Source organism: Euprymna scolopes, chromosome 15 (genome assembly GCF_053919585.1).
Source record: "Euprymna scolopes isolate OS-2025 chromosome 15, ASM5391958v1, whole genome shotgun sequence".
Taxonomy (NCBI): Eukaryota; Metazoa; Mollusca; class Cephalopoda; order Sepiida; family Sepiolidae; genus Euprymna; species Euprymna scolopes.
In genome coordinates this window covers 132,359,186-132,385,615 of record NC_136496.1, presented here as the reverse complement: position 1 = coordinate 132,385,615, position 26,430 = coordinate 132,359,186, and the positions used below count along the sequence as shown (strand labels likewise).

At 35.8% G+C, this 26,430-nt stretch overlaps 2 long non-coding RNA genes across 2 annotated transcripts in view; one reads left to right on the top strand and one right to left on the bottom strand.

The window, feature by feature from the left end:
* Nucleotides 1–729: 729 nt before the first annotated feature.
* On the bottom strand, nt 730–14,185 carry LOC145294156 (uncharacterized). The gene is made up of 3 exons (XR_013869839.1): nt 12,930–14,185; nt 2,480–5,642; nt 730–1,546 (listed from the first exon to the last, which is right to left on the bottom strand). It is a non-coding gene; the product is annotated as an uncharacterized LOC145294156 (long non-coding RNA).
* A 4,322-nt stretch (nt 14,186–18,507) lies between these two features.
* LOC145294157 (uncharacterized) overlaps nt 18,508–26,430 on the top strand; it is a 74,653-nt gene continuing 66,730 nt past the window's right edge. The window contains exon 1 of the long non-coding RNA XR_013869840.1: nt 18,508–18,598. This is a non-coding gene — a long non-coding RNA (uncharacterized LOC145294157). The remainder of the gene's footprint in view (nt 18,599–26,430) is intronic.

Sequence of the window (26,430 nt, the reverse complement as noted above, 5' to 3'; positions counted from 1 at the left end):
TCATTTAACAAAGTTGATCCTGGTGTTGAAGTAGATCTCTGTTAAAGTGTCAGGGGCCTTTCCAGCAGATTCTGTTTTTTTTCTAATGAGAGCTGTTACTTCTGTTTTTATTCTATCTCAGCCTTATTGAAAATCTTCAGACTGTTCTGTTGTGAGATGTTATCTTTTGGAGTAAAACATTTCTTTTGTTTGGACAGAAGTGAAAGAATATTTTCCCTCAGACTTTTGTCCTTTGCTTTTGTTGTGTATGTTTTGTTTGAACACATTCTATAGCCCATACCAATGTCCATTTCTCCTTCCTCTCCCATCTAGACTCTTGTTTCCTTATATCATTGATAAGAAGGTAACCAGTATGTTCTTTTTCTTTTCAGAGAGATCAGTTTCTGCTTTCTTGGCCAAAATTTTATTTGCTGTTTTGCTCCACTTTTCAAACTTTAAGTTGTGTTAGCAAAACAGCAGCACCTTCTTTAGGGCAACAGACCATAGTTGGGCTTTTAAGCTTATTTTTAGATATTTTGTTGCTAAAAGTGATGGAGATAGAGGACGAGGTCCTTTGTTATCAAGTCTTGATGGCTGACCCTGGTTGTCCTCTGTCATAACTGGAGTGCAACTCTCAGAGTCAGGAAGGTTTACACCATGGTTTGCTTTTTTCTACCTGGTATATAAATGAGTTGAAGGACTCTTGTCATCCTGCCTGTATTTTTAATTTTTCTTCATGTTTTGTTATGATTTTTATTTTTCTTCATCTTTTTCTTCTAGGGGGTGAGACATCTAACCATGTCTGACATTTACCCCTACTTTAGTGAGTCCAACCAAGAGATCTTTTTAGGATTCTAGCCGCCTCTTCAACTGCAATCGTTTGCATTTCACTTGCACTTGGTTCACCAGGTATACTTGCTAAGTACTTTTGCTCCTATGATGATTGGTATAATTGAAACCTCTTTTAATTTCCAATTTCGTTGAATATCATACAGAAGTCTTTAATACTTTATCTTTTCTCTCTCAGCTCTATTAAGCCCTGTATCATTGGGTACACTGACCTCTATTATGGTCGCTTTTTTATTCACTCGTCCCAAATCTGTATGTTTGGTTTAATGGCTGCATTTTCTAGATATGTACCAGTAGGAATTATGTAGTCATAGTGAATGATTTAAGTGTCACTCCCAACTGTTCACTCAGGTATATATTCCCAGGATTTTTTACTACACTGAACATTTAGTTTCTTACATATCTTCCAATGAAGGTATTTGTAAACTCCATTATGGCGATTTGTATAATAACCATCTCCAAATAGGACTTTGCAACTAGAGATCAAGTAGCCCACTCTCTCAACTTCAGCGTTGCAGAACCTACATTTATTGTGATGTCTTAGCCCACTGATTTTTTTGAAGGTGTTTGTCATGAGGTCCTAGTCTTGTTCAGCCAATATCGATCTCTCTTGGTCGTAATGAAGGAATCCTCTTTTGAGCCAGTCTAGGGAACCATCATTATTGATATATTCTTGGGATAGTACAGTCGGTAGGTATTTTGTCCATTTATGGCTGGCCTGTTACATGATAAGGGCTGTCCCCTGTTCATGTAAGTATAAAAATAGAGAGATTAGTTAAAATGAAAATAAGAGAAAGCAGAAATCGAACCCTGGACATAAGTTTTAAAGAACAATAGGTTTAAATGGAATGTCCAGTAAATTGTTAATTCGGATGAAATAAATAATAAATAAACTATTCAATTATTAAAAGAATGTGGATAATAAAATATGGGTTAAATAAATTAGATATGTAGGTTGAATTCCTTTGTGGAAACAACACAAGAAAAAATAGGTTATTGGGAAATCAATGTCGGAAACGTGCAAAGTCGCGCATGTTGAAACACGTGAATTTTGCTCACATGGCCGGGATGCATGGATTTCTCAATATAGGAAGTGAGAGTTAGTTGGTCGGGGAGACAGTCAGTGAGAAAACTCAGAGACAGGCGGACATCTGAAGCGAGACGTCACTTCAGAAACTAAAATGTGAAACTTTGAATTCTTAATGAGGAAATCACGACCGGTCGTAAAGAAATAAATTCATCATGTGTTTTGTGATAAAGCTCATCTTTGTGTTTGTGATTTCTACAAAAAGGTAAATTGTATTGTTATTATATGTCTATGTTATAAAATGTCATTACATACACGTCTCGACATCTCATATCCACAATGTGAATCTACATCATATCTACACGAAGACTGTCTGAACACTATCTCATCATTCTAAGAGCTTTCTTCATATCTACACGTCTAAGTAATGAACATTTAAAATATAGGAATAGTTATAAACGAACAATCTCTCTTACAACAACATCTCTCTTTCTAAGATACAACATCATATGTAATAAGACAAGAACTCTCACTAAGACTAATATCTTTACTAATAAGAACTCACGTAACATACGCGCACAACTGGTATTGTCTAATACTAATAATAATAACAATATAACAGGCCTATTCTTTTGTTTTAATACTATAAAACTGGCTAGTGTATTTTTTCTGGCTTTTGTGGGCTATGTCAGTGGCAGGCTTGTTTAGGTCCCCTACGTCATTTGGGAGGCAGTTCTTTCCAAAATGAGTGGCAAGTTGTGTTATGGATGTGGTACTACTTGCTCAGTTCTCATGGTGGTCTTTAATTTTCATCAAGTTTGGGTTACAGGAACTTATTATGTACTGGCCTATGCTGACAATTGTAGCCCTATGCTGATGGTTAACTTCCAAGAGTCCCATACCTCCTTCTAACCTGGGTAGGTACAGCCAAGGCATGCCTAAGTTTCGATAAATGACTCGGACAAGGTTAATATTTTCTTTGTCTTTGTGTCGAGCCAATTGATATCTTTCTGAAGCCAGTCAATAATGCCAAAACTATATGTTAGCACTGGCATGGCAAGTTGGTTAATACCCATAATTTTATTCTTGTTGGTGATTTGAGTGTTAAAAATTTTCTTTACCTGGCGGAAATATTCTCAGCTTAGCTTCTCTCTCATCTCGGCATGCTGGGTGGACTCATTTTCATCAAAGTCAAGATATGCATATTGTTCCTGTTCATCCAGTTCTCTGATTTCACTACTCTCATCAAGCTGTATGTTTTCAGAGGATAGTACATTTAGCACACTTATCCGGCTCGAGTTACATTTTGGTATGATTGGAAAAAGTGTGAACAACTTTCTAATTTCTCTCTTTGTTTCATTTTTTTTATCATTTTGTTTAAACCAGGGATGGGGCATCCTACCAGATGCCAAACATACACCTGCTATTTTAGACACTCCAATCGAGAGATCTTTTTAAGATTCTAACCGTCCCTTTAAGTGGAATTGTTTGAATCTCCTTTGCACTTGGTTTACCTGGTATATTTGTAAGATAGTTTGTAAAATTCTTTTTCATAAGTCCGGTTGCTCCTATAATTACTGGAATGATAGAGATCTTCTTAAGGTTCCAGTTTCTTTTCATGTCATACATAAGACCCTGGTATTTGGTAACCTTTTCCCTCTCAGCTCTGTTTAACCCAGCATCATTCGGGACACTAACTTCCACCAAGGTTGCTTCCTTCTCCTTCTTGTCCCATATTGCAATGTTGGGTTTTATAGCTCCGTTTTCTAGGTACGTGGCTGTAGGGATTGCATAGTCATAGTGGATAGTATATGACTTGTTTCCGACTGTTCTTTCGGGTATATGTTCCCATGACTTCTTGCTGCATTCGATATTTAACTTATTGCAGATCGTCCAGAAGTATGTGTTTGCATGTGTATAAGCATATTAGATTTTCGAGTAAAAGATGACCCACATATTTCACAAGAATATGGCTTCTCGCCTGTGTGTGCTCGCATATGCTGCAACAAATGATGATTCTGTGCAAAAGAAGAACCACATCTTTCACAAGAATATGGTCTCTCTCCAGTATGTGTTCGCATATGCTTCAGCAGAGAGGATTTGATTGCAAAAGAAGAACCACATATTTCACAAGAATATGGTTTCTCCCTAGTATGTGTTCGCATATGTTGCAGCATATGACCTTTGCATGAAAAGGACGAGTAACATACTTCACAAGAATAAGGTTTCTCTCCAGTATGAGTTCGCATATGTCTCAGCATAGAGAATTTCTTTGAAAAAGAAGAGCCACATAATTCACAAGAATATGGCTTCTCACCAGTGTGTGTTCGCATATGCACCAACAAATGTGGCTTCAGAGTAAAGGAGGAACTACATCTTTTACAGGAATATGGTCTTTCTCCTGTATGTGTTCGCATATGCTTCAACATAGAAGATTTTATTGAAAATGAAGAACCGCATATTTCACAAGAATATGGTTTCTCCCTCGTATGTGTTCGCATATGTCCCAACATATGACCTTTGCTTGAAAACGACCAGCCACATACTTCACATGAATATGGTTTTTCTCCAGTATGAATCCGCTTATGCCGTAACAGATTTTGCTTCTGTGTAAAAGAAAAACCACATACATCACAAGTATATGGTTTTTCCCCTGTATGGGTTCTCATGTGTGGCAACATATGGTGCTTCCTTGTAAAAGAAGAACCACAAACTTCACAAGAATATGGTTTCTCTCCTGTATGAGTTCGCATATGTCGAATCATATTTTCTTTAAGTTTAAAAGAAGTGCCACATACTACACAAGAATATGGCTTGTCTCTTGTATGGGTCTGCATATGCTGCAACAAATAGCATTTCTTTTTAAAAGCAGAACTACACACTTTACAAGAATATGGTTTACTTCCAGTATCAGATTTTAAATTCATGTTTGAAGTTTAAATATTTTACATTTTCTTAGTAAAGTTTGTTTCTCTGTCTTTTCCCATATTTTTTTTTTTTTTACAGAAACGAAATCAGTTATGAAATGTTAACATTTTTCCAATTGTTAATGGATGTTAAATTTAGTACAAATAATCCTCTATTTCTGGCTGGTATTTTTAACATGTTTCCAAACTATTTAATGGTTTATTAAAGAGAATTGTGCGGCTCCCTGCATCACAGTTTACTACATTGGGGTTATTAGATCTATGGCTTTACAGTTGAATAGGAATGATCCTCTACCTATACAGACCAGTAGACTGATTCATGAACATTTGCATAAAAGCATAATGATATTCAAATGGATACCAAGTACATAACATATAAAATTTTGAAAATTTTTTCCAATAATGAGTATTTAAAAATATTTCAGTAGATAACTCATCAAAAACTGACCATTTATAAAATTCAGCTATAATTTCAGTTTTTACAATTATCAGACTGTTTCATTTTCAATATGGTCGATGGATGTTTAAAGTTTGCATTAATTTAAAGGGTATATGAATCCCATGAATCACAACATTTATCCAGGTTATCCAACTATTTTCTATCAGAATAAAACTGGGAGGGAAAAATACATATACACTTAATAACACTTTTTCAATAAATTATCACAAAATGGGAGTTGATGACAAAAGACTAATACAATTCACAAAACTGATCTTTCTTTTCAGACTTTTAACATTAGGCAATTTACACAAAGGTGTTTAATATTTCTTCTTAAGATATTTCCATGTTTCAAGTCATCAAGGAAATGAAGATTCATTATAATCCAATAATATATTTGCTGTGTTGATTTCTGAAGATTCTGAAAATATAAAAATAAGAGAGATTTAAAAAAAAAAGTAAGTATTATTTTACATGTTTACAAACAAAATCAAAAAAATTACAGACGTAAAAAGTTAGTTTTGCAATGGAGAAATTAGCGATAGCTTCGATTTTGTAAGTCAAGAGAAAATAAAGTCATTATGTATAATCTTAATGAAAAGTACCCAACTTTATGATTCATGAATTTCAAAATGTAATGACATTTGTTGCAATACTAATCCATAAATAAAATAATTGAATTTTCTTTTTGAAAATAATACTGAACTAAAAATCGACACATCCTTTATTAATGAGGTAAAAAATGTGATAATTTTCCAAAACATATTTTCTTTAAGAAGATATTTTTTAAAAATACAAATTTTTTATTGATGATCTAAAAACAAATAATGAATTTTGTTGGAAACGTATTTAATAAATCAGGCAAATATTTGGACAAAAATATTATTTGATTAATGTCTTAATATTTTATTGTTTTCACTCGTCTTTTTATTTTTTATTTCCCTATATTATCATTTATTGCATTAAATTATTTTTTATAAATTCAAAATATATCAGAAGTATATTTTGTGTATTGTTTCATGTAAACTATTATAAAACATATAATACAAATATCTACTTCTAAAGATTCACACTTTGTAGCAACAGTAAATATATGAGGGGCATTTTGAAAGTAGTACCTCCCATATTTTTATTCCACTTGAATAGATCCAAGTGAACTGCAAATTGCATTGTAATGATGACTGAACTTATACATTTATGACCTGAAAGTTATGTCTCTCTGTTAGACTCTAAAAATACAACCTCTGTCAGGGATGAGTGCCAGAAGCAGAGATGCGTCATCTAATTACTCCATGCAGGAAAAATTGAATCAATCAACATTTATCAGAAAATGTTGAACGTCTATGAAGCTTATACAGTTGATTTCAGCACAGTTAGAAGATAGACTCACTCATTTTAGAACAACAAAAGACATGAGAGTGACAAAGAGCGCTCTGGACGCTCATACACAACCACTACACCATCACTGGCAAAAGTGCATTGAGAATGATGTAGAAAAATAAATTCTGAAGCACAAAAGGTAACTCCTCAGGGATGTTTTGTTTGATTTCCTGTTTTAATTTTTTGGTGTTAGTAGTTGGGCTTTCTAATTTACACTAGAACATGCTCATAGAGTCCTAAAGGTTGAATCTTCCAATTCAATTCATACTGAATAGATTGTCCGTGTAAATGCAACATCTGCTTTGAGTTTCTTTGTAATTCCGTTCAAAGTTACAGAGGACCACTTCACCCAAAATGTTTATACTGTCACTTATTACAAAACGTGCTGTTTTTTTTGTTCTCAGTTAACAAAGCTTTAAAAACCTACCACTACTTTCTGCCGAGCCCTGAGAAGATATTCAATAAACTCAATGGTGGCAAAATCTTTTCAAAAATAGATTTATCGGATGCATATCTTCAAATTGAGGTGGAATAAAATAGTTCGAAACTCCTGTATAAAAACATGCACAGAGGTCTTTATAAGTTCAAGAGACTAACTTAACTATATAAACGATGAAAGTGATTAATAACAAAGGATCGTCAAGGTTGTGCCTTTCATTTTTTAGCAGGTCATGGATGCCATGCTGGGCAACCATGATTTCACAATGGCTTATCTTAATGACATACAAATCACCAGCAAATATGTGGAAGCATATTATGTGCGTATTCAATAAACTCTAAGAATATGGTTTTAAAGTTAAATAAACAAAATATAATTTTTTCTATCACAAATAAAATAATTGGATAATCTAATTAAAACAGTCAACAACCAGATCCTAACAGGGCTACTGTGATAAAAGATATGTCAGCCTCAACCACTGTGTAAGCTCTGCAAAGTTTCTTTCGTTTGGCAAATTTCTACCAAATATTTATCAAAAATATGCATAAATTAAGCCTCTCCACTTGGAGTCAGACACTAAAATGCCAAGCTACATTCGAAAAAGTAAAAGATACATCTGATTTCTCTCATGCATTATGATCCCAAATGATTACAGCTCTTATGGTATTGGAACCTGCATTTTTACACAAGCTACCAGATGAAACAAGAAAATCCATTGCACATGCATCTTTATCATTACTTGCAGAAAAGCAATACTTGCAGATTGAGAAGGAGGCATTGGCACCTTGGTCTCACTATGCAGTAGACAATGGCTTGCCCTATGATTGGGTCCACTATATTCATAACATCGCAGAGAAGGATTCAACACCTTAGATGTGCATTTTGCTGAGCATGCAGCTATTGTAGTCTCCTTTGTAACTCCAGTGTGGTTTTTTAAAATGGTGCAAGCAAATGCCAGCACATGTGGCAAATCTGTTCTCTATCTGGGAAGATGCTCATAATAGTTCTTTCGCATGTTCAGGAATGCACATTGCAGACACTGATCTGATACATCACAAAACAGGACTGAAAATCTGTGTAGTTCTAACAAAAATGCATCAATTGTTTCACCTGGGTGAAGGCAACATGCTGCAAACTGCTTTCATGCAGTAAAGAGAGCTAAGGTAAAGGTTGTGTACAGCGTTTTCTTTACACAATCAAATTCCACACACTATTTCTCACTTAATTGTTGGTACACAGGTAACACACCACCTGAGAAGCGCATTGCGATGATGCACTCGATATGTTTCACCCCACTCAATTGACATATCAGCTCAGCTTTCTTCAGCCATTCCACTATTGACTGTCTAGATTCACTGCCATCAAACACTCATATAAACTTTGGGTCAATGAATATAGGCCTCTCAGTTATGCACATGCAGTGCCATTTCTGCATTGGTCATCATGATGTTTGCATCTTCACGAATTGTCTACAATGAAAGATCAGAATGTCACACTCTGTTGAACAACTGGGAGCATGTCAGAGGCCAACGGATTGGTCATCAAGGACATGTGTGCCGAGCAAATAATGTGCAACACATTAACATAGCAGAACTGGATGCAATGGTAAAAGGAGTTAACCTGGAACTCCAATGGCAGGCGAAAATTCTATATATCAAGACAGATTCAGCTTGTGTTTACCAATGGAGACAACCAATGCTCTAACAGGGAAGTCATGACTCACCAGTAAGACAGCTAGCGAAATATTGGTACGAAGATTGCTCAGCATGCTTGTGGACATGGTTACTGAGTATGGACTTACAGTAGATGTGACACTAATTATGTCAGGCAACAATAAAGCTGACCAGTTTACAAGAATACGTCAGCAGTGGTTCATAAAAACTGAAGTTTAACCCATTGAATGTATCTGTGCTGCCACTGCACATGAGTTGAATATTAAGCAAATCGCACATATTCATCATCAGAGTGGAGAATTTTACATAAAATGGACATTTTACTTTGCTAAACAGAAGGATCCAACTGTGTTGAAAGGTTCGGATGGTGGCTAAAGCATGCGAGGTGTGTCAGTTTATCAGTCTTGTACTTGTACATTAGTGCAAAGGGAGGCTTGATGTAAGGGACAATTGGAGCAAGTTCGGTGTGGACATTACTCATTACAGCAGTGTAATGACTTTCTTCAGCTCATTGATTGTGGTCCTTTGTGATTTGTGATATGGAAATCCCTATGTCGGCAAGATCCACCAAGCATTGTATGCCAGTTGGTGCCCATATTTTATGAGCGAGGCCCAATAATCAAAATATTAACAATGTCACTGCATCACTGCATTTACCAGCCAGCAATTTCAGCAGTTTCTGCAAGATTGGGGTGTGCATTTCTAATTATGGTGTGTCAATGAACCAGGAGGAAATGATGTTGTTGAGCGAAATCACAGAAGTGTGAAACCCATTGCGGCTAAGAAAAAAAGTCCCATATTAGAAGCAGTTTACTGGTATAATGTCACACCAAAAGACAGTGCTTGAACATCTATGGCGCCATCCAATGCCATATACACCTTCGATGTCCACATACAAAGTGTGGACTCTATTACTAGCTCTGACCCATAGGATGCCCAGGAGCAGTACCAAGTAGAAGATGTTGTTTGGGTTACAATCCCTTGCAGCAAGTATACGAGCAAGTCAGGATACTGAAATCAACAGTCCACACTCGGTCATGATTAATGGAATCCCTTATCATATAAAGAATTTGCGCCCTTGTCCAGAAGTTTGCATTCTACTTGATATTGCTAGTGGCTTGTCAGAAGAAAGTGAACAACTAAACAAACCAAAGTCGGTATTAATAATGTTTTTAAAACTAGTAGCTCATAAACCTCTGATGATTATGATGCTGATGATGATACACTGTGACGATAATGATAGGCCACCTGAAATTAATCTTGGACATAATTCTCCCATGAAGGAAACTGCTGCTCCCCCACTCCGCAAAAACACATAAATAAAGAGGCTTGCACCCAACTGCACTATTTGTGATAATGACATCAGGGGGAATGTAGTGAAAGTAATGAAAAATGTGACTTACACAAGCGACAGCACCTCTGTCTATTTTGTCGTGTGACAAAATCAAGAAAGGAAAAAGATCTTTTCATTTTTCTTTCTTCTCAGCCGCAGGATAGGACATTTCTGTGAGTGTTGATTATTTATTTATCTATTGTTTGTACAGCCACACAAAACACAAACGTGAGGCCACTTGCTTCTTTGATGAATATCACCGAAACATGATTTTGATAAACAGAGATTGAATAATTAAACTTATTTTTGAAAATAAATCTGTTATTACCAAGCAGCAGTTTTGAAGGCAAAATTAAAACAGGAGAGCATAACGAAAATATATCTAGTTTTACCTCGACTTTTGTGATTTATTTTTTTTAGACAATTTTTACGACGTATCCCAACGTATTATAAGCACCCCAACCTCCCCATGTTAAGAATAGCTTTCGGAATAAACACCCTTCCAACTACGAAAGCTGTTTTTAACATGGGGAGGTTGGAGGGGGGTGTTTATACCGAAAGCCATTCTTAACATGGGGTAGTTGGAGTGTTTATAATATGCTGAGGCACATCATAAAAATTGACCTTTTCTTTTTTTAATTTTTTTAACCAAGTAAAAAAAACAAAAGGAAAAACTTGGGGGTTTGTATTACTGTACACATAGATTCGAAAAAGTTGTCAAAAAACAAATATATAACAAATAAATGTTATCAAAGGCAAGATAAGTTACTTTTCTACTTAACTGGATATGTTTTTAATCTTTTTATTTAATGTAACATGTTTATTCGGCTTGAAAAATATACAGTGTTTACCGATGTATTAGCAATGTCATTATAAACTAGTGAATAAACATTTGATTATTTAGACTCTCTCTGTTTCGAAACTTATAACAATATGAAAATGTAATTTCAAACCCTAATTTATTTTTCAATAAACTGAGCAAAGACCAAATTTTAAAATAATGAAAGGTTCAATCGAAAAAAAATACAATTTTTTTTCATCAGTTTTCTTTAAAAAAAGATTTCACGAAATTCAATGAATTTTAACTTCAAGTTTTCAAGTTGTCAAATATGGAGGCCTCAAAGGGACATAAATAATTATTTCCAAAACGTAAAAACAACACATTAGACCAAATACATTTCAGAAGTAATCTCGATAGTAACTATATGAAGAAACAAACATTTAATTTATCTCTCCTTATCTCTCCTTTGTAATTAATTAGATATTTGAAGTCAATAAAGTTGGTCAATATGGGGTACCATACGTAAAAAATGATCACATTTCACTCATCAGTTTTCATCAATTAAACGTAAACCATGCGACAATTTTTTTTTCCCCTAAGAAATACATGAGTTTTTGATTTAATATATTTTATTTCTTCCTTATGGAGTGAATTTTTTTTTTAATATCTAAAAAAGAAAACATTCAATGAAATAGAAAAAATTGTAATTGTACAAAACTTTGTGGGCAATATAAGATTCACTTAAAAGAAAACCAAAATAAATCAATGTGGTTTTTAAAAAATAGGTTTTAAACTTTGGACTTTACAGATAAATTTGCAAATAACTGTTCTTTTTTTGTTTTAAATTAGCTTATTTTATTTATTGATCTTGTATCTTCAATTTGTGATATGTAAATTTGAGGTGAGAAAATTAATTATTTTCATTTTAATAGAAATTTCAAAATGGGAGGGTGAATTAAAAAAAAAAACTTTGTCTAGAATATTATATTCGACTTATTGGAAAGGGCATAAAATTTCACATTTAACCTGAAAATATCGTAAAAATTGAACCAACAGAAAAGTTTTGATAGATTTTTAAAGTGAAAAAAATTGAAAAAAATTAAACTCTGAAAATTCAATTGATTTCAGTACGTAACAAAATGGCAGCATGAACGCGCACAGGCACTTTGTAAACAATGTTTTTTTTTTTAAATAAAAAATATTCTATTGTATAAAGAAAATAAACAACCCACTTTAAAAAGAGAAATTATAAGTTTTTTTTTTATATTTTATTCAGAGTTTTGTGCTAGGGGTATCAAAAATTTCAAAAAAAATTCTGACACACCTATGTATTGGAAAATTAAAAATGGCACCGACTCTCTCTTTGACACTGTAAGTTTGGGAAAAGGAGTTAAAAATTTAAAAAAGTAGACAAAATACTGTTAGAAACTCGCTCAAATATATGTTACTGTGACATAGACTGACATATATTCGGTGGGTTTTTAACAGTATTTTGTCTAGTTTTTTTTAAAATTTTTAACTCCTTTTCCCAAACTTACCGTGTCAAAGAGAGAGTCGGGCGTCGGGCGCCATTTTAAACTTTTCAATACATCACACACATCAGTAAACACTGTTTTTCGAGCTGAATAAACGTGTTATATTAAATAAAAACACTCAAAACATATCCAGTTAGGTATAAAAGTAACTTATCTTGCCTTTGATTACACTTATTTGTTATATTTTTTTTTTTGACAACTTTTTCGACTCTATGTGTACTGTAATACAAATCCAAAACTTGTTCTAGAATTAAATGTAATAGAAAATCCGGAAGTGTCAGGTTTACTAATTTATTCATAATATATATATATATATATATATATATATATATATATATATATATATATATATATATATATATATATATAATACTTATAATTTCATTAAAGTCTGATATTTTATTGTTGTTTTATATGACGTTTTGAAAAGCGAAACTTTTTTTTACTTGCAAAATTGGAACGATGACGCAGTCAACTTCATATAAAAACAAAAGGGAAACAGTAGTTCAGCCGGGCCCCTGTAATACAAAAAAAAACTTCACACAACTAAATCTAAGTAATACTTACATTTTACGCTTCAACATCTATTTTCGAATGACTTATCTGTTTCCATGAAAGCAACAATTTTAACCATAACCATTGTAATGTTAATTATAAGCTGGCAAAGTGGTTGATTGGACATCAAGATTAAAGATAGCGACAAAAAAAAACAAAAAAAAAAACAGGTTCGCAGAAAATTAAAGAAGCAAAATTTAATTGAATCATTTTGAAATAGGTTTAAAAATGATTAATAATTAATAAAATATTACATTTGAAAGTACTAATAATTAGGTTATCGGCAAGTAAAGTCAACCCCACCCCCGCCAACGCTTTCTGCGAGCCCGTTTCCGGAAGTGGTGAGAACTCATCGGAAGTTCTTTTTTGTCCTCTTCTCACCTCTTCATCACTATCGCGATTTTCTTATTGAGAATACCTCTTGCACCCTTTTTCTCCACAGTTTTTTTCTTTTCTTTGTGAATTCACCTGAAGTCATTAACTATTTAGTTTATGGGCTCGTTTCATAGTTCAAATAAAGAGTTTAAGTTTTATTTAAAAAAAAAAAAAACTTTTTATTATAAAAGTTCCAAGAATTTTATTTTATTACTTACCCTCATTAGTGCAAACACTATTTTTTTTTTTTTAGTTTTATAATTTTTTATAATTTGCTTTTGAAAAAAATTAATATATTTCTTCTCAATAGTGTTTACATCATTTCGTGATGGTGTAGGGAAAATTGTAGTGTGACTGCAGTCAAAGAGGGGGGCTGCCAAGGGTGGCATGTGCGATGATGCTCAGAACTCGAGACCCGACTGATAGGACATGAAAATGCGACAAATTATCAGGTTCAATTGCGTCTTAATTTGCATATTAATGAGGCTAGACACTGGAATGAGAGAATATAAGGCTGGCAGGGAAGATGTCAGCAGTTGAGTTGAGTTGAGTGCAGTTATGGCGTACCGGACTGAACGGGTCATAGCTGAGAATGCTCGAATGCTGCCAAGAATTCAGTCCAGGTTTTTTTTCTATTAGAAGTTATGTCGGCTTTAGATATAAAGTTGATGCGGCCGAGATGAAAGTGGAAAATTTTAAAGGAAAAAAACCTAGAAAATCAAAAGTCGCAAGAAAAATTGAAAGCGTTGCCAAAGGGAGAATGATGAGTTGTGCCAAACTGCGAACGTTGAAGATATGATGAAGGGACTCTGACCTTTTTTGTCTTTTTGTTTGTTATTATTCCCAATGGGATTCATTGGGTTTAGTTTTTAATTGTCATTGTGAAATGAACGTGTTGGAATACGATTTGGATGAATGGTAGGCGTGCATTCGAAAGTCACCGTGAAAAATTTGTTGAGCTATGGATAATTTTATATACATATTCAAAAGCCAGATTTTGTGATAATTTGTCCGGGCTGTGGAGAATTTTTAATATGCACATGCAAGTCATACTTTTGAAATTTGTAATTCTATAGAAACGTGGAAGTACAATACGAGTCTGACTTTATTTTGTGTTTGAAAAAAAGTCGTCGCTGTTAAAAGAACTTAAAATGCGATTCGGACGACTTGTATGTATTAAAAAGTCGTTTTTCAATGTGGAATTTAAAATGAAATCCTGTTGTTCTGACAAGGAAAAAAAGGTGTCGTTTTTAAACGAAAGATTTATTTTAATGGAAGTACAATTCGAGTCGGACTTGTTTTTGAAGAAAAAATCGTCGCTGTTAAAAGAACTTAAAATGCGAGTCGTTTTTCAATGCGGAATTTAAACTGAAATCCTGTTGTACCGAAAAGAAAAAAGTTGTTTTCAAACAAAAGAGTTATTTTATGAAAGTACAATTTGAGTCAGATTTTATTTTGTTTATGAAAAGAAAAAAAAAGGGGGTGTCGTTTTTGAACGAAAGTTTTTTGGTGAGAGTACAATTCGAGTCGGATTTTTTTTTTGTGTTTTTTTTAAAAAAGGTGTCACTGTTAAAAGAACTTACGATGCGATTCAGTCGACTTGTATGTAAAAAGTGGTTTTTTAAATGAGAAATTTAAAAATTAAATTCTGTGTGTCTAGCCGGTTATCGGGGAAGCTAGCTGTGTCTGGCCGGCTGTGTCTGGCTGGTTATCGGGCGGCTAGCTGTGTCTAGCTGTGTAGACCCACTTCTGCTAAGGAGTATCTGATAAAGAGAGATACTACTTCCCTACCCAGTTTGTGATCATGAGATCAGGGGGGGGGTGTAGGGAAAATTCTGGTGTGACTGCAGTCACAGAGACAGGGTGACATGTGCGAACTCAAAACCCGACCAATAGGACACGGAAAGGAGACAAATCATCAGGTTTGATCACGTCTTAATTTGCATATTAATGAGGCTAGACACTGGAATGAGAGAATATAAGGCCGGCAGTGAAGATGTCAGCAGTTGTGTTGAGTTGAGTGATGTTATGTTATTTTTATTTTTATAATTTTCAACAATTTGCTTCTTTTTTTGTGTGTGTGTGTTTTAATTTCAATAATTGCTCTGGACTTCTGCATTACGTAACGAGCGCCATTTTAAGAGGGCAATAACTCCAATTTCTTCTTAGTAAAATAAATAATAAACAAGACTTTTTCGAACACAAAAATATTTGAAAACGGAAACATTCATTGTATAAAAATGTATCAATTAAAAGCTATATATGTATATATATTTATATAAAAAAAATGATCTAATTTTCCTGAGAAGACCTTCATGCCATACCCTGTCAAAAACCTTAGATATATCTAGAGCTACTACTCTACCCTCCCCTGCTTTGTCCAGTGACTCGTATATACATTCTGAGGTTACAGTTAGGATGTCTGCTGTGGAACGGGCTTGCCTAAATCCATATTGTTGGTCAGTCAGAAGTTTAGCATTTGTAAGGTGATGGACTAGAGCTTGGTTAATTATGGTCTCAAATATTTTGGCGAAAAGTGGGAGGAGGCTAATGGGGCGATAATTTACTGGGTCAGTTCTTTCGCCAGAATTCTTGAAAACTGGTACTACAGAAGCAGTTTTCCAGCAGGCAGGGAAGCCAGATTCATTAAGGCATTTGTTGTAAAGTTTGGAGAGAACTGGAGCCACTTCGGTGGAGCACTTTTTTAAAAGCACAGCTGGGATGAGATCAGGTCCACATGCTTTTGCAATGTCAAGATTTTGTATGATAGCATGCACCTGAGAAGGGGTGATTTTCAGATCGTCTAGTGTGGTGTCTGTCCGCAAAGGAAAGTCAGGGAGGGGGTGGTTAGCAGGGTCCAGTGTGGAGTTGGAGGCCTTCTCAGTTGCAGAGCAAACAACCTCATGATTGTTGGATAGTGGGTGAATTGTTGATTGCCAATTATTTATTACACTGTTGTAGATTTTCCAGAAGTCGCAGGTTCCTAATTTCTGTGCTTCAATGCGTTTTTTAGTGGTTTCAGTAAATTCTCTCTTAGCTGTCGTTATTTCTTTCTTACAGTTACTTCTGGCTTGTATATACTTCTGCCTGTTTGAACTGGACTTATGTCGGTTAAATTTATGGTACACATGCTGCCTTTGCGCTATTGCAGCTGTACAAGTAGAAGTAAACCATTGGCGAGAGTGGGGCTTGCTATAAAATTTGCGTGTGGGAACATGTGCTTCAATTGCCGTTTTGAACCATACAGTGGCCTCATTTGTGCAATGTTCAGCAGGAAGTGAAAAGATATTTTGTCATAGGGCATCCCTAATGAGATTCCTGATTGCTTCCCAGTCAGCCTTTTTATAATATCTCGTTGTTTTGAGCAGTGGCTCTTCAGTTTTGGCTCTAAAGTTTAGGGATATTTCAACCATTACTACTGCATGATCGGCGTTCCCAAGTGGGCTGTGGGCATTAGTTACACAGTCATCGGGAACTGTGGTCAGAAACAGATCTAGAAGTGATGTGTGTTGTTCATGCTGGTCTGGGAAACGGGTTGGAAATGTAATCATCTGTGATAGGGAATGAGATATAGAGAAGTTATGTGTTGTGGTACCAGCTGCATCTGTGTGAGTAGAAAATTCAAACCTGTAGCTGTGGTGGACATTGAAGTCACCAAATACATGCACTTGTGCGCTAGTGTCGAGGGAAAGTGCTGTATCTATGCTGTCAGAGACTTTGTTTATTAGGGTATAGTACTGGGTTGAGGGAGAGCGGTAGAGAAAATAGAAGTAGCTAATGTTATGTTGCATGTTAAGTCTACAGCACATAAAGGCTTGATCGTCTGATTCTAGTTTAGTTTCTCTAGTCAAGGAGAGGGTGTTTCGAATATATACTCCAAGCCCGTGCATATGTCTGTCAGAGTCCTTATGGCAGAGTGGGAGATATCCAGGCATGTTAAAGTAGTTAGAGGGGATAGAGGAGTGTAGATTAGTCTCACTTAGTGCTAAGATATCCAGGGTGTTTGTTAAGAGAAATGCTTATAATTATATAATTATAAAGACATTGATTTATAATTATATAACTATAAAGACATTTATTTATAATTATATAACTATAAAAACATTTATTGAAAAGTCTGCGTAAGAAAACATAATTTTAAAAAAAATTGAGCATTTTTGTAATTAAAGCAACATTCCCATTTTAACTCGAAAGGCATCCCTGGGGGGGGGGGAGTTTTCGCGGAAAATCCATTCTGTTACTTTTTTACTCATATCATGTTTAATGTTTGTGCAAAATTTTAAAAAATTCCAAGGTGTAGTTATTGAGAAAATTGCGAACGGATTAATGGACAAGAAGGGTAAATTTACAGGTCCACCATCCTTTTGTCGGGGGACGAAAAACGCATTATTTGAAAGAAGACAAGTAACATCGCATCAATTTGTTTTTATTCAATAAATTATTTATTTAAATTTTTTAAATCTATTTTATTCAATTCTCTTGCCAATGGTATGAAATCTATTTTACCGTAGCAAATAACGCATTTTAAACTATGAGGATAATAATATGCATGGAAACAAAATGGTTCTACTTAGTTATAATAGCGAAATTCGATATAATGAATTTCAAGTAAAATTAATGGTATTTACTTAATTGTCATGTTGCAGTAATGAAAATATTCAAAAAATTACCAAAAAAGTAATAAGCTAGAAAATCAATTATTAATACAAACGGTGTTCGAAAATAATCACCGAAAATTAAGTTTTACTAAATTAGCCAAGACTTTCAGTTTTCAGTACGATCCGAACTCTCCAGTTTCTTTTTCTTTTTTTTTTTTGCAAAACCCAATTTTCCCTCATTGTCTTCGAAAACTATTTTCATTAATAATTAATTTTCTACCTTATTGTTTTCCATAATTTTTAGACGGACAATACGAGACCATCATAGAAACACAATTAGAAATATCGACACGTCAATACGTGACTGAACACAAGTATACATTCTTTAACAGCTACAAAATCTACAAGCGGAAACAGGGAATGATAATGTACTGCACTGGGGGGGGGCGTTATATTCAACGTGTAAAGCATTATAAACAATATATTATTACATTGAATATTTTATTGATTACTAATTAGTTTTTTTAGCAAAGAATTCGGTCTTGTTTTGAAATGGTTTATGGTTAATTTAAATCTCATCGTGTTTAATTTTCTGCGAGCCTGCTTAGTGGTGGTGGCCATATTGATCACAAGTCAACCTTGTCACATTTGAATTACATGTTGTTTGGGATCAAACGAGGCATTCAAAAGTAGACTTTGAAACAAAAAGTAAGTATTACTTAAATATAAAATAGTTGCTTTTTATTGTACTACAGAGGGCGCGGCCAAACATCGTTTCCCTTTGTAATATTATAATCTGATAACTAGGCACCTCCAAAATGCGCCACAGAATTACCCCCCCCCATATGTAACACGATGTAACTTTATTATAAGTTAATATTATCAAAATAACTTTAGTATAGTTTTAAAAAAGGTCAAAATAAACTAGTAATAATTAAAAAAGAAAAGAAAAATGGTAAATTTTCAGATTAAGTCCACCTCCACAATTTTCTTTTAAATGACGACTTTTAAAGGTTTTTCAGCCATGCTGAATACGAAAATCGCCTTGAAATTTTGCAGAAATAATTAGCTATCGAGATATAAAAAGTTGTATTATGCTTAGTGTTGTGTGTTTAGAGCACTAGTGCGCATGCGCACCAGATGTTTACAAATAGAACGAAATTGGCGCCTTTTCCCAGCTTAGTCGTTCGTTACCGACCATGTTGTTGTACCTGCTGAATTTTATGTTGAATAAAACCTTTCTAATATCTTAAAAGGTCTTTATTTTTCATTACAATTTATTCAACATAAAATTAAAAATTAACAGCAACAATGGATGCTATAGTTTGCTATACTGAGACCTGGTAAATTCGAAGGATCGTCAGATACAACCGCTGACGAATGGAATCATTGGTATCGTACCCTCATCAACTGCATCGACTCTCTCACAGTTGCTCATCCTCAAAATCCTCCGAATAAGTTAAGTATTCTGATTAATTTCATCTCACCGAAGGTCTATTCTCTTATATCTCACTGTTCAACATTCGAGAGGGCTATTAGCATCCTTCAAGCAACCTATGTAAAACCGGTAAATTCTGTGTTTGCTCGTCACCTTCTCGCCACTAGGAAACAAAATCAAGGTGAATCTATTGATCAGTTTCTCCTAAAACTAAAGAATCTTTCTAAGGATTTTAAATTTGAAGATGTTACTGCCTCTCAACATGTGGAGCTAGCGATACATGACGCATTTATCACAGGTCTCACTTCCTCAACTATTAGGCAGAGATTACTTGAAAGTTTTGAAATTAACCTAGATCATGCTGTAGCAACTGCACGAAGTCTAGAAATGGCCCAACAATAGCAGCTTATGACACATTAATTGTAGCAAAGGCATCTATTCATGCAGATGAATCTGAAAATAACTCTAGTTTGGAACTAACTAATGAATGTGCTGCTGTTTCCAGAAATAATCAGGCGACTCACTTCGCCAGATGCCAATTCTGTAGACAAGAAAATCATTCTCGAAATATTTGCCCAGCTCGGAATGCTGACTGCCTTAAATGTGGAAAGAGGGGCCACTTCTCTAAAGTCTGCCGATCTAAAATAAAACAAACAACTTATAATACCAGGACTAGTTCTGCATATATTGCCCTCACTGCATCATCCCAATGCACTCCATGCACACAATATTCTGTAGTAAATGCAACAATTAATAGTACCTGTTTGAAAGCTATGGTAGACAGTGGAAGCACTCATAACTTTATACGAATGAACATCGTGAGATCACTAGGCCTTAGTATATTACCTTCTAATGATACGGTAAGCATGGCTTCCTTGAATCTCACGAGCAAAACCTTAGGAAACTGTGTTGCGTCCATCGCTGTTAATGGACAAATTTACACTAATATGCGTCTATCTATCCTTCCCAACTTGTGTGCTCCAATTATACTAGGACAAGAGTTCATGCAATTGCATAACCAGGTGGAATTCCGTTATAACGGAAAGATACCATCTTTACAGATTTGTAATGTCACTCAGATGAAAATCGAGCCACCGTCTCTTTTTGCTAATTTAGCAAAGAATTGTAAACCCATCGCAACAAAAAGCAGAAACTACTCAGCATCGGACTGCGAATTTATCCGGAATGAGATAAAAAAATTATTAAAAGAAGGTATCATAATCAAATCGAATTCCCCATGGAGAGCCCAAGTACTAGTAACTAGAAATGAAAGACATAAGCGTCGCATGGACTTTGACTATTCTGCAGCTATAAATCGGTTTACACTTTTGGATGCTTTTCCGCTTCCCAAAATTTCGGATATCATACGCCAACTATCACAGTACAAAATTTTCAATAAGTTGGACCTGAAGTCTGCATATTATCAATGCCCTATACGTAGAGATGAGAGAATTTACACAGCATTTGAAGCTGACGGAGGACTATACGAGTTTTCTAGGTTACCTTTTGGGCTAACGAACTCAGTAGCTGTGTTTCAACATATTATGCATAATCTGATTCAAGAACATGAACTCCAAGGTACATTTGCCTACATTGATGACATTGTCATCGGAGGAAAAACTAATAAAGAATTAAACGAAAATATGGAAGCTTTTAGAAAGGTTATCAACCATCTTAATTTGCAACTAAACCCTGTAAAATGTGAATATGGTATAACCAAACTAAAGTTTCTAGGGCACTTATTGGAAAATGGAAGAATCAGTCCTGATCCAAACAGACTTACACCACTAAAAGAATTACCGATTCCGAACTGCAGTAAGTCACTCAGGTGGGCTCTAGGTCTCTTCTCATACTATTCACCATAGATAGAGAATTTCTCAGATCGGATTTCACCTTTATTAAACATTACGTCTTTTCCTATCACTGAGAAACTCAAAAATCAATTTCAAGCCATGAAAGATGAAATTTGCAAGGCTTCGGTTGCAGCCATTGAGGATGAAGTTCCTTTTACGATAGAAACTGATGCATTTGCGACAGCATTAGCAGCCTGCCTTTCCCAGAATGGACGTCCAGTAGCTTATTTTTCCAGAACCCTAATGCAGTCAGAGCGTCGACATTCAGCAGTGGAACGTGAATCGGCAGCCATTGTAGAATCTGTGCGTAAATGGCGTGACCTCTTACTCGGTCGACACTTTACCATTATTACTGACCAACAGGCTGCATCATTTATGTTCAACACGCAGACACCAAATCGTATTAAAAACGATAAGCTGCTTCGGTGGAGACTTGAACTTTCAAACTATTCTTATGAGATAGTATATAGACCATGTTCTCTTAATAACTCTGCAGATACCCTTTCTCGATCATGCTCTGCTTCACGCTCATTATCACTAAAGGACCTGCACGCAGCACTTTGTCATCCTGGAGTAGCGAGACTCTATCACTTTGTGAAGCAGAAGAATCTACCATTCTCCATGGAAGATGCTAAGCACATCTGCGCTGAATGTCAAATATGTGCTGAACTAAAACCAAGGTTCTTCAAACCTCCATCAGGTCGATTAATCCATTCCCGATCTCTCTTTGAACGCCTTTCAATAGATTTCATGGGACCGAAACCATCTACGAATAATCTCAAATGCCTACTCGTGATTGTAGATGAATATTCACGCTATCCTTTTGTCTATCCATGTCAGGACATATCAACAAAAACTGTTATAAATTGTCTCCAGAATTTATTTACCTTTTTTGGCTGCCCAGATTCCATCCATAGTGATCGAGGAAGTCAGTTTATTTCATGTGAACTAAAAGATTTTCTCTGGCAACATGGAGTTGTGATTACCCACTCAACTCCATACCATCCAGTCGGCAATGGACAATGCGAGAGAGTAAATGGCACAATTTGGAAAGCGATCAAACTTGCACTCAAAACCAGGCAATTGGACGAACGTCACTGGCATGAAGTACTCGACATAGCTTTGCACTCTATTCGATAGCTACTTTGTACAGCAACTAACTCAACCCCACACGAGAGAATGTTTAACTTTTCCAGAAGGTCGGGCACCCGAGTGGCTGCAAGGAGGACCGGCCCTCCTTAGGAAGTTTGTCCGCCAACACAAGTCAGATCCCCTAGTGGAACCAGTAGATATAATATCTGCAACTCCCAACTTTGCCAGAATTCGTTTCCCTGACGGCCGTCAGTCAACAGTCTCAACAGAAGACCTAGCCCCCACTCCTGTCACTGACCCCTCCTCTACAAACTTGGAATCTCCTGTCTCCCCTGATCATGGTACATCACCAGATTCTACTACTCTATCAAACATCCGCGAACCAGAGTTGATTGATCAACAGGAGACCCCAAAGAATAATACCTCACCAAATGGAGAATCTTTCTCTTCAGTCGACAAAACAAAGTGTTTAGAAATAGAAGAGCAGCAGCAACAGTAAGACTCGAAGAAGGGCGTTTTCAAATTTCTTCCAGAAGCAACAAAAAGGGGAAGGAAGATCACCTGCAACCCGAAATATAAATAAAATGTGGTGGAGAGTGTTGTGAGTTTAGAGCGCTAGTGCGCATGCGCACCAGATGGTTACAAATAGAACAAAATTGGCGCCTTTTCCCAGCTTAGTCGTTCGTTACCGACCATGTTGTTGTACCTGCTGAATTTTATGTTGAATAAAACCTTTCTAATATCTTAAAAGGTCTTTATTTTTCATTACACTTAGTATTCTTTGGCGGCCGTCTTTGTTACGCGCGTAAAAACGATGGCCGCCAAAGAATACAATGCATAATACAACTTTTTACATCTCGATAACTACTTATTTCTGCAAAATTCCAATGCGATTTCCATATTCAGCATAGTAGAAAACTTATAAAAGTCGTCATTTAAAAGAAAATTGTGTAGGTAGACCTAATCTAAAAAAATACCAATTTTTCATTGTACGCAAATAATGAAATTGTGAGACGAAAATCGTGTTTACATAATTGACGCTTTAAAATGACATTCCCATGTAGTAAGCATTCCTTCCGAATGTGAAAACATACACGTGTTTAATAAATCTAGCAGAAATCAACTAATGGTCAGATTTTCATGACATTTTCAGTACTTATCCATTTTAGAATGAAATTACATATAAAATGCAGGTTCTGTAAAATATATGAGGGGAAATGTTTTTTAATGCATGCCCCCCCTATTTGTTTTTTCGAAGTTTGAACAGAATATGTTTAAATTGATCGAAATTTCTATTTATTATGAAACATAAGAGTTCAACTAAGTAAAACATATTTATTTTTTAAAAGCTTAATACTGTGGAAAATTTCCCACTCAAACAAAAGTTCCTTTAGGTGCAACCCGAAATATGGTGTGGCAACAATTGTTATGTTGCAACCCTTCACCAAAGGAAATTGATAACCTTCAAGGTCTCTTATTACTCAAAGAAAGGTGATCCGTTTCACTAGGTAAGATCTTCACATGCAAACAATCCAAAACAACAACAGCAAAATTGGCGCCAAAAAAACACTGTTGTTGTTACTCAGGTGACACCTTAAGTACACTCATCTAACCAATGAGAATGTTAGCTCTACAACAACAATTTTCTATAACTACAGTAAGGGAATCATTGGGTAGATTTGTCTTCCCTTTCAAAATCAGATTGTATGAAACGGTAACAGGGGCCAAAATTAACTGCAAGAAGTCTTTGGGTTTGCACATCGGTGCCTGGAGAGGTATGCCCCTTCAGGGACCCTTTAGTTGGAGCGACAGGCCTTGCAAGATACTCAGTGTCTGGTTTAGTCCTGACCTCCAGCTGGAGAAAAATTGGTCGGAGGTTCTGAAAGCGATTCGGTCCACAGCTGGGCTGTGGATCAGTAGAAACCTTTCATTAAAAGAGAGAGCGGAGGTGTGTAATACCCACATCTATCCAATCTTTATTTATCATCTATAAGGGCTTCCAATTCTGTCAGATACACTGCTATATTTGCAGAGAGCTCTTTTCAACTTCTTATGGCTTGGAAGGGCCCCTATGGTCTGTCGTGACGTCTGCTATCTACATCCTTCTGAAGGCGGTCTAGGTATGCCAAACATGTAGATTCGGCTCTACACACTATGGCTCTACTACCTAGATCGAATGTGCACACAAGACAGGGAAAACGGTGACCTCTGGATGGAGGACACCAAGAAAGCCTTTCCAGCTTTGAGAGGGGTGCACCAGTCCGAGGGGGAGGCACATAGGTTGCCCCGAGGTAAATGCCCCTTCTTCTGCGAGTGCCGGCACGCGCTGAAGTTCCTCTTAATGCTCTATTGTTGTCCCAAAAGGTATTATATTGGGTTTTAGTGAGGGGATCCGTAAGGGATGTTATCGGTGAGGGCTCCCTTTGACGAAGGGACAGCTCCACTCAATCTGGCCATGGGCGCCTGTGTCGGGATGCCTCACTAACGATGAGGCATTCTTGACCTGGCTGAGGTAAGAGACTTCACTCAGCTGCCTTGGTGGATTCGCCTATTTGTAAATGGTGTGGCGATGAGGTTGAGACTATGTCATGCCTTCGTATATTGTCATGTCGTGGTACTGCTGATTGAGTTTGTTACAGGTTTCATGGTTCGCATACTGAACACATCGTAAAGCTAGTGATGAGAGATGTTATCTGGAACACACGCATGAAAGTGGTCTACGGATCTGAGAACTTCGCTCCCTTCGACATTATATGACTCTTCTGTTATCATTTGAAGGGTCGTATCAAGGCCAAGAGAGTTAGGCTCTCTTTGTCAGACTTTGTTGAAAGGTGGGTGTCAGTTGCATGTGTGTGTCGGATGAGAGAAGCAAGTCTTGACTGGTTCTTGGATGTTTCTTAGGAAGAAGAATTTTGGGTAGCAGAAACGAACGTCAGCTCTGACTCGTTTTTAGTCCAGAGTAGGTCACGATTTAGGCAAAAGTAGGACCATTTTTTAGGCTTCTTTGTTCATAACCTAGCTAGTGTGTGATAGCGATCATTAGGCCCCGTTTGAAGTTTGTCCCCGTTTTTTTTTTTTTTTTTTTTTTAAGCCCCATTGCTCTCCCCAATTAGGTAACAGATCGCTTGATTCGCCAGAAATGCGGGTTCCTTTTCGAAGTTTTAAAATAAAGTGTTTGGACCCGCATCACCCTTTCGACTGGCGAATCGGCACATCTGCCACCGTTTAGCAATGGGGGGGGGGGTCTTTTGTTACTAACATTGTAAATATTTCATCTTTATTTTGTACATAAAATTTTTACTTTCCCAAACCCCCCTTTTTTTATGGGTTTTAATTAGGTTATCATGGTATGATGTTCTTATGGTGACTGACAAAGGATTTATATGCTGATGGATGTATAGTATGAATGTGGTATTGTGGTGGAAGTAGAGTGAAAGTAGAAACTAGTTAGGTTAGATTAGTTAGCATTAGACAGCAAAGACCGTCCCTTCCCCTCCCCCCATGTTTGGCCTCGTGCCAAATTTTTCTATTTTTTACTTTTGTAAAATTTCAAAAATAAATTACTTCTCTTCCCTCACAAGGACTGCAGGCAAGTCTCTTTCAGTAATTTCCCACAATACATGTATTGAAGAAAACTTATCTTGAAGTTGCAATTTAAAAAAAAATTAGGTACGGGCAAAATGAATGCCGATGCTCAAAATGTATAAACATTTTCACTCCTTCCTTTATTTAAAAATTCACCAAAAATCAGGAAATCAATGAATTTTAATGAAATTTTCAGTATTTATCAACTAATGATCACGGAATATAATGAACTAATTATTTTTTATTTAAATCTGAGTGGAAATTTATTATTTTGTTTAAACAAAAAATACCTTTTTTTTTTTTTTTACACAGTGATCACCACTTATCAAGGCTCGGAAGCCACTCAGGGATAAGGGTTATTGCAAGTACATTACGTTAGTGTGGAGATTTGATGAAGTGTTTACTTAAGGGGGCGGTTCATTAGGAATTTGTTAACATTGGACTTGAAGACATCCAAGTTGTAGTCAGGTGGGAAGCAGGCAGACAGAACAGAGTTCCACAGGCGTGCAGTTCTAAGAAAGAAGCTTTGTTCATGGAATACACGTTTTGATTTAGGCACAGATATAGAGTGG